Source organism: Nannospalax galili, unplaced genomic scaffold (assembly GCF_000622305.1).
Source record: "Nannospalax galili isolate Female #2095 unplaced genomic scaffold, S.galili_v1.0 scaffold209, whole genome shotgun sequence".
Lineage (NCBI taxonomy): Eukaryota > Metazoa > Chordata > Mammalia > Rodentia > Spalacidae > Nannospalax > Nannospalax galili.
The window spans coordinates 2,253,033-2,263,334 of NW_008360319.1; positions in this window are offsets into that span (position 1 = coordinate 2,253,033).

Sequence of the window (10,302 nt, forward strand, 5' to 3'; positions counted from 1 at the left end):
TTATACATATTCATTCTACTGGTTCTGTTTCTTTGGAGAACCCTGACTAATACAGCACCTTTGTCAAATATCAGTTGGTTGAAATTGCATGCACTCAGGTTTGGGTCTTCAATGATGTTCCCTTGATCTATGTGTCAATTTTTATGTCAGTACCATGCTGTTTTTATGACTATAGCTCTGTAGTATACTTTGAGATCTGGTATTGTAAACCCCCCAGTATTGCTCTTTGTGCTCAGGGTTGCTTTGGCTATGCAGAGTCTTTTATGCTTCTATATGAATTTAAGGATTTTTTTTCTAATTCTTTGAAGTATGTCATGGGAATTTTGTTTGGGATTGCATTGAATCTATATATTGCTTTTGTTAGGATGGTCATTTTCACAGTATTAATTCTTCCAATCCATGAGCATGGGAGTCCTTCCATCTCCTGGTGTTTTCGTCAATTTCTTTCTTTAATGATTTAAAATTTTCATTGTAGAGATCTTTGGTGTCTTTTGTCAGATTTGTTCCAAGATATTTCTTTTTTTCCCCAGCAATGTGAATAGGAACATTTCCATGTATTCTTTTATTAAATATTTTATTATTTTTATTTTATGTATATATGTGTATTGCCTGCATGTAGGTAAGTGCACCCATGCTGTGCAATGCCCATGGATGACAGAAGAGGCTGTCGGATCCCCTGGAACTGTAGTTACTGACTGTTGTTAGCTGCCATGTGGGTGCTGGGATTCAAACCCGGGTCTTCTGCAAGAACAACCAGTGCTCTTAACTGTTGAGCCATCTCTCCAGCCCCAATTCCCTGTATTCTTTTTCCAATTGCTTGGTATATAGAAAGGCTACTGATTTTTGTAGATTGATTTTATAAACTGCCACTATACTGAAAGTGTTGATCAGTTCAAGGAGTTTCCTGGTGGAACTTTTGGGATCTCTTAGATATAGTATCATATCATCTGCAAAAAGTGATAGTTTGACCTCTTCTTTTCCAATTCATCCTCCTTTTATTTCCTTCTCCTGTCTTATTGCTCTAGCAAGAGTTTCAAGCAGTATGTTAAAGAGGAGTGGAACTAGTGGACATCCTTGTCTGGCTCCTGATTTTAATGGGAAGGCTTCCAGCTTTTCTCCATTTAGAATGATATTGGCTGTAGGTTTGTTATATATAGCTTTAATTATGTTGAGATATGTTCCCTCCAGATCAATTCCCTCTAGGACTTTAAACATAAATACATGCTGAATTTTGTCAAAAGCCTTTTCTGCATCTATTGAGATGGCAATGTGGTTTTTGTCTTTGAGTCTATTTATATGATTAATGATGCTTATTGACTTGCATATATTGAACCATCCCTGCATCTCTGGAATAAAGCTGACTTGATCATGGTGGATGATCTTTTTGGTGTACACGATCTTTTTGATGTATTCAGTTTGCAAATATTTTGTTGAGAATTTTTGCATCTATGTTCATTAAGGATCTGGGTCTACAGTTTCCCTTTTTTGTTGTGTCTTTACCAGGTTTGGGTTTTAGAGTGATGCTGACTTCATAGCAAGAATTTGGGAGTTCTCCCTCTGTTTCTATCATTTTAAATAATTTAAGTATTGTTGGTTGGAGGTCTTCTTTAAGTAAAAGGTGAAGAATCTTAAAAGAAGTGAATATGATCAAAATACATTATATCCAAACTTGAAAATGTTGTAATGAAACCCATTATGTATAATTAATATGTTAATAAAACACATAAGATAAAAAGTGTCTGTCTAAACAAAAATGATATGGTGCCAATGAAATAGCTCAGTGGGTAAAGACACTTGCTGCTAAGCCTGAGGACCTGAGCTCCATCCCCTGCATATACAGGGTGGAAGGAGATTACCAGCTCCTAAGTCGTCCTCTGGTCTTCACATGCATTCTAGGGCACATGTGTGCATGCACATGCATGTGCCTGAGCACACACACAGAAGAAACTGGTAAATAAATTAATATGTGAGAAAGAAGTAAGTTGTCACCCATGAATGGCTCTCAGTAACAACTTCCTCATCAGAAAGTTTAGAAACAAGGCAGCGAGCCAATATACTCTAGAGCAAAAAGGAGAGGCCGTGACCAAGAATCCTGTGTCTAGTAAAAGTCCGTGCTCAAAGTGAGGCGGGTTGGAGAGGCTCTCCTCTCCCCAGTGCACTAGGGCAGGTATTAAGTATTAATTAAGCATGATTAGATTACTGTTAATATTAACAATTTATTTTCCAAGTTATATTTACCTAATTATAAGCTTTAAATTATATTTTTCTCCTTATATCCATGGTAGAAAATTTCTCATGTATTTCCATTTTAGAAATTGTAGCATTCTACGGGGCTGGAGAGATGGCGCAGTGGTTAAGAACACTGACTGTTCTTGCAGAAGACCCTGGTTTGAATCCCAGCACCCACATGATAGCTAACAACTGTCTGTAACTTCAGTTCCAAGGGATCCATCAGCCTCTTCTGTCCTCCGTGGGCATTGCACAACACGGGAGCGCTTACCTATATGCAGGCAATACACTCATACACATAAAATAAAAATAATAAATAAAATACTTTAAAAAAGAAATTATAGTATTATTTTATAATTCTATCTTATTATTTTTCTTGATTACTTAAATATAATTTATTTCTAGGGTTTGGTGTGTATTTTTAAAGGATGCTATTATCTCCTAAACATGCTTTCTTTGAAATTCCACAGAATTCAATTCATCAGGATAAAAACAATGTGAGTTGTAACTTTTTGATGGGTGTCATTTTTTAGTATTGTATTTCTTCATTTATTACAGAAACTGGATGCAGATACTTGTTTTAAAAGACAATTTGTGCTACTTTTATCTGCATTTCCTTCCTTGTCACCTTATGCCTGCAAGTTATAGAATTATTTATAATTCCACTTGATAGCTATTGTGCCCAACTCAAAACTAATTTTTAAGTATGTGTGTGGGTACTTGAGGAGTCTTTCATCTTTCAGACTTGCAGGAGTCTGTTCACTTCTTCCACCATATAAGTCCCGGGCATCAAACTCAGGCCATCAGGCTTGGCGGCAGGTGCCTTTACCTGCTGAGCCATCATGTCAGTCCCTCAAAGGTATTTCTTTCATTTCATTTTATTATTTTATTTTATTCCACTTCATTTCATTTTATGTGTATGAATGTATTGTTTACATGTGTATGAATACCCATGTTGGGCAATGACTCTGGAGGGCATCGGACTCCCCTGGAACTGGAATTACAGACAGTTGTTAGTCACCTTGTGGATGCTGGGAATTGAACCTGAGTCCTCTGCAAGAACAGCCTGTGCTCTTAACTGCTGAGCCATCTCTCCAGCCCCCTCAAAGCTATTTCTTATAATTTAAGTAAAGACATTGACATCGTAGATATTTCAGATATAGCCATGAAGGAAGCAATGGTTTGGGGGCTCAGTTTCTTTTGAGAATGCATCTTTGTCCTTTTGTTCCTGGAGCATTCAGAGCTTTTTAAAGGTTTTGTTTATTTTTCATTTTTGTGTATAAATGTCTCTCTCTGTGTATGCCACATGTGTGGATACTTGGGAAGACAGGAAAAGGGCATCAAATCCCTGGAATTACAGGCAGTTGTGAGTCTTTCTTTAAAAAAGAAAGACAGCAATAAGTCATTAGAAATCAGTTAAATATTGTATCTATTTAGCAGAATAGTTGTACTAGGCTTTCTCCCAAGGCCTGTGGGCTGTCTAGTCTCAGGTTCCTAGGCCTGATAGCAGTGTTAGGTATGGGCCCATCCTATAAAGCAGACCTTAAATCTAATCAGAAAGTGATTGGTTGCTCCCACAATTATTGTGCCACTATTGCACCAGTGGCCATGCCTTGCCAGGCTAGTTGTCACTGTAGTTCACAAGATTCACAGCTGAGTAAGGTTCATGCTAAATTTTCTCTTCGTGTAGTTTTCATAGCACCTTCCAGCACTATGAAAGATAGACAGTAGAGATGAGGCTTTGAAGTAAATACCAGCTTGATTTGTTCTTGTTTGTTCTATAGTTCATGCATGTAGTGTCATCAGCAATAGGGTCTTACTGTGAAGTTCTGGTTGGCAACCAAGGACAGGGGCAAGGGCTAGTATTGTTTGAAGGTCTATAGAACCCCTGGTCAACAGCTTCAAAACAGGGAGTTTATTCCTGACATTGGGCTTTTACTTTGCAAGCATATGGGTCTAGTAGGGGCAATTTCCCCATCATACACACCCTTATACACCGGGTAGTGATTAACACAGAGAACCACAAGTGGCCCATGTGCAGAGAATAAGTGGTTGCAGACTGCTTTTCCCTGGATAGGACGCTTATATCAAACTTCTGCCTCCCAAGGCTGAGGGATCATTGTGGAAGAGGAGGTGGAGGGATCATAAGAGCCAGAGGAGAAAAATGACCACAAGAAAACAGAATTTCCTGCACAGTTGGTCAGCTACTCATACGAACTCACAGCAATGGTGACAGCATGCTCAAGTCTCATGGAAGCAGCAAAGACATGGGGAAATGGGTAGGAAACCCCAACACTACCTGAGGCATTATGGGCAACTGATGACTGGTATGGAGAGTCAGTCTCATTTAAGGATGAGATTCTGAGTAGTGTAATGGACCTAATAATAGTGTAATGGAGCTATTATGGGGTGAAGACTGGACTCAGAACTAGGACTGAATGACTCTCAAAACCTCTTGTCTTAGCCATGGCTAAAGTGGGAATGTATATATATTTGGATAATCTGTTAGAACGAATGATATTGCTAATCAAAAATGAGAAATAAGAAGTTTGTTCCTGCCCTATTTTTTCCCTTTATGAGCACATAAAAAAAAGGCAATGGAGGGACTGGAGAGATGGTTCAGCAATTAAGAGCACTGGCTGCTCTTGCAGAGGACCCGAGTTCAATTCCCAGCACCCACATGTTGGCTAAAAACCACCCCAAACTCCAGTTTCAGGAGGATACAAGCCCTCTCCTGACCCCTACAGGCATTGCACGACACGGGTGCCTTACATACATGCAGGCAATACACTCATGCACATAAGATAATTTTAAAAATTCTTTAAAATGTCAATGGAAAGTTTATATAACAGAATAAAGAAAAACTATATTCCGTATTTCTTGATCCTAACAGAAAAGAATAACACTAAACCCAGACTCTTCCTTGACACAAGTTAAAGAGTGCTTTTATACTACGTCAGTCTTCCCTGTGGCCAACACGGTTACCCAAGATGGAACAAGGAAAAACTCATGGTTATGCAACCATTTCAGGAACGCATAACGAGTGGGGATCAGTGTACCCCTTGGCCATGCTGTTACGGTAATGATTTCCACGTTTATGAAAGAGACTAATGACTACAATTGCTATCAACATTTGCAGCAGAAAGAATGCCAGTTGGAAATTGGATTTTTCTCTCTTCTTGCTAATGAGCTCTTTTCTCAAGGTGCCAAAACCCAGAGTGTAAAGGTAGATTGGTAATTCTTTTCCTTTGTTTTACATCCACTAATGCCTGTTCTGAAATTTAAGCAACATCATTGTGACAAGAGGAAATCTTAAAAAAAAAATGTCAGAGACAGTGTTTATCTGGAGACACAGCCTCAGAAGAGGACTCTTTAATTAGACAAATCGTGAAGTGTTTTCAAGTGTATGAACACGTATCATGTTCCCATTTTGGGTGTTGCTCTGGTCAGGAAAAATAATTATTTTTGTTTATTTCATGACCTTGATGGCATTCTCTGGAGAAAAAGCCAAATTGTCAGTGTCAGATGGTTTGAGAAGAGTTGCCTCTCTTGCTACCGTGGCTGTTGTTTTTGCTTTAGGCTCTCACAGAAAAGCTACAGGGGCCCTGTTTGTTCATGGGAATGTAGGGGATACAGGGAATTCTTGCTCAGTAAGAAATGCGGTTTCATGCTGGAAAAGACTCTTGGTATAATTGAATAAAAACGTAAGTCTGGGAACAACTTACATTATGGATTCATTCCTGAGCTTTGTGAAATTGTTTCCCTAATTCTGGTTGGAGGCTATTGGGGCCAGTGAGGAATTGTGAGACTATTCAGTGGCTGAGATCCTATGTAACAAACAATCAGAGTGTGATGAGTGCCTGGGGAGCCATGTTGGCCAGCCTTCCCCCACTCTCTGCTCCCAGTCTCTATTGGCAATGTACCCAGCCTTTCAGCCTGATAATCTGCTTGAAGGTGACAAGCTGATAAGGTTCCTAGTGAGAAAATTCCAAAATCAATCAAGATAAATGTAGGTCCAGTTTCAAAAACGATAATATCTAACAATGATGGTAGGTAGCAAGCTGTGGCTTTTCATAGGTGCTATCTGGGGTAGAGTTGAGGTGTTGGACAAATAAGGAAGCATTTCAAAGCTGTGTGAGGAAGGATCACCAGAGTCAGTGTCCTCCTATCGAATAATGGGGTGTTCTGTAGCAGTCCTGGGTAGTCTGCACACAAGGCAAGTGCTGTATCACTGAGCTACAGCCAATATGGGCTCTTGACCAAGGCTTCTTGGCTTCCTTGATAAAAACTAGGTTTCTTTATCTGCTTTGGGGAGAGAATGCCATCCTGTGGATAACTCAGCTCTGAGAGGCATTCCAGTGCCACCTTCTCATTTACGAGCAAGTTGACCTCTAACTCCTCAATGTGGTTTCTGATTTATTTTGGCCTACTAACACAGCGTGCACAAAGTTGAGCTTGGCGAAACAAATGAACACTCTCTAGTGTCTGCAGCATGGCCTTGTTTTTTCTATTAGAGGTGCAATTACTGAGCAGCCCCTAGGCCTTAAACGCTGGGTTAAGAGCTTTACGGACCTGGTAGGTAGATGTGATTGTTATTCCTCCATATTCCACTCAAGAAGACCGAGCCACAGAAAGCCTCAATCACCACTTTAAACTTGGAGAGACAGACTGCCTTACTGTGAACACCCCATACTTCCTTCTACATTTGTCCACTGCCAGGCATATTAGAGAAAAATTTGAAGTTAGAAAAACAAAAAACAAGGAAAAAAAATCATTCTTAGTCCCAACATATATTAGCAAGATTTTAGTTTATTTTCTCCTATACTTCTTCCCAGGCGGTGTCTTCCTCCACCTTTGTGTGGTTCAGTCGTTGTTAGTATCCGAACCACATGGACAATATATGCCTTAAATGGGTCAGAGGGAAGAGCTACTACATTGATGCAGTAGTCCTCAAGTGCCTCCCTCAAGCCCTATAAAACTTCATTCACTCAAGGAAAGCAACAACAAAATAATCCCAAACGGGCAGTAAGGCTTGCATGAACATGAGATTGCGTAACCTGTGTGATGCTGAGCTTTAACTGCATCTCTCTTTTGAATAACTTTGTGACTACTTTACCAATTTCAGAAAATATCACAAATTCTGGGGTTAATGATTCTTTGCTTAGACCACAAAAGTTCTTCATAATATAAAACATTTTCTGAGTAGAAAGAAAAATGGGCAAAATTAGGTTTGATCTGTGCTTGTTTTATTGTTTTTTCTCTTTTTTATAGTTTTATGATATAGAATTGACTTTTAATTTTAAAAAATATTCTATTTTACTATTTTTATTTGATGTGTATGGACGTATTGTCGGCATGTATGTGAGTGCACCAGTGTGGTACAATGCCTGAGGGGGTCAGAAGAGGGCGTCGGACCCCCTGCATCTGGAGTTATGTATCTGTTGTTAGCTACCATGTGGGTGCTGGGTATCCAACCCGGATTGTCCACATGAGCAGCTTGTGCTCTAAACTGCTGAGCCATTTCTCCAGCCCTTTTTCAATTTTAAAAAATGTATTCAGGGGCTGGAGAGAGGGCTCAGTGGTTAAGGACACTAACTGTTCTTGCAGAAGACCCGGGTTCAAATCCCAGCACCCACATGGCAGCTAACAACTGTTTGTAACACCAGTCCCAGGGGATCCGACAGTCGCTTTTGTCCTCCACAGCCACTGCACGACACAGGTGCACTTACCTACATGCAGGCAATACACGCATACATATAAAAAAATGAAAATAATAAATAAAAAAATTTTTTTTAATGTATTCATTGAGAATAAAAGCACATGCGTACCATGTATTTCTATCACATTCACCCCCTCCCCCAACACATATACATACTCCCGGCCTCCAATACCCCCAGAATCCCCTTACTATGTCCCAACTTTGTGTCTATCTTGTTGTTTTTTTTGGAGATGATGTTTCTATTGATTAGTCTGTAGCTCTCCAGGTAGGCTAGACTGGCTGGCCAGGGAGCCCCAGGGACCTCCGTGCCTTCCCTTACTCAGCACTGGGTCTATAAGCACATGCCACCTAGACCAGCCATTTATTTATTTATTTATTTATTTTAAATATTTTATTTATTATTTTCCGTGTATGCGTGTATTGCCTACATGCAGGTAAGTGTACCTGTGTCATGCAATGCCCACGGAGGACAGAAGAGGCTGTTGGATCCCCTGGAACTGGAGTTAGAGATAGTTGTTAGCTGCCATGTGGGTGCTGGGATTTGAACCCCAGTCTTCTGCAAGAACAGCCAGTGTTCTTAACTGCTCAGCCATCATTTTCATTACAGCTTTAACATATGCAATAACAATTTCAGAGCAAGGATACATCTCTTTCAAAAGTGGCTATAAAGTTTTAGGTTCACAGTTGAATTAATACAGTCATACAATATTGAACTCAATATAGACCTTATAAGACATAAAATTGAGCCGGGCATGGTGGCACACGCCTTTAATCCCAGCACATGGGAGGCAGAGGCAGGCAAATCTTTGTGAGTTCAAGGCCCTCCTGGTCTACATAGTGAGTTCCAGGACAGCTGGAGCTACAGGGAGACCCTGTCTCAGAAAAAAAAAAAAAAAAAAAAAAAAAAAAAAAAAGAGTTTTTAACTTTTAAAAAGATCTCCATTTCATTGTAAAATATGCTTCTTCCTACAGAAAGACTCATTTTTAATGCTACTAACACTTAGATGTTTGGGCATGTGTCTCTGATCCCTATGTACCTGATTAGTCACAGTCAGTTACACTTGGATCCTTGGAACCTGAGTGTGGCTATAAAGCCATCAGGTAGATTTCAGTGGTAGTGTTTATCCCCTCTACTAATTAACATGAAGTAAATTTTTATGCTTCCTCCTCAAATATGTCATATATTTATTTGTTGACTTTTTTATGTATATCATACAGAACATCCCAAACAATCTTATTCATCTATACACCCACTTCCCAAACAGCACCCTCCCATAGGCACCCCCGCACTGGAGGCCATATACTCTGTCATCCCTGTCACTGTCCATTGTGTTGTTGGCACCCCAAGCCATTCCCCAGTGCTTATTCATCTACTAGTCAGCCTATCTAGAGAATCTTGTTTTAGGAAGATCAGCAGATCCTCACCTAGCAGCAATCAGTTGCCAATATTCCTTTAGGTAAGATTGGGGTCTGCTGTTCATTTTCCCAGTTCTATGCTGGGTTACTGTCTGGAAGTCTTGTGGGCCACCCTGGCCAATAACTCAAAGGAAGGTATCTCCTGTTTGGCATTGTTTCTTGTTATGTAGCCTTTAGCTATACATATGGACTCTTAAAGAATTATATTGACCCCTTTAATCTTTGGTTATATTTCCCTTTTGGGTGTTTAAGTTCCTACAATTGGTCCAGATAAACCAATTTATTTTTACACTAAAGGTCATTTGAGGATCTGTTCCTCAGGAGTCACATGGGCTTGGGAGGAGCCCCTGGCTCCTTTCTTTTACCAGTTCCATCTATGTGAAGATAAGTCAAAGGTCCTGCTCGGCCATGTCTGACTTCACTTGGAAGCATGGAGGAAACGATTCCTCTCTGTTGACCCTCCTCTTTGTAGACTGGACACTGGTTTAGTTCCATCTGGTGGGGTCTCCATGACCTCCTTGATCAAGAGGACAGGTGTCTCACCACAGTTACAGGACATTTTGAGAGATGCTCATAGTCCCCTGGAACTAGTCAACCTAGGAAGGCAAGGAGCAAAAACTGTCCTTTATGTCCCTCTGACCAAATTATTATAGGCTTCAAAGTATGGCTGTTAAACATCCAAGAAGGTTAGTTCCACCAGTCTGGTACTTTTAATTACCATGTGCCATGTAGATAAAGCTTGGGCAAAGACCAAACACCCTCAGATAAACCTTGCCTAGACATATATTATATTCTTGGATTTAGTTGTATGTATAATTTGTTAGTAGGTTGCTGGACTAATATGGTTCCCTCTGTTTTTTTAAAAACTAGCTAGACATTACTTATCTCTCACATAGTCTAACCCTTCCACCATGGTTTCCTCATTTAAAGTGCCCACA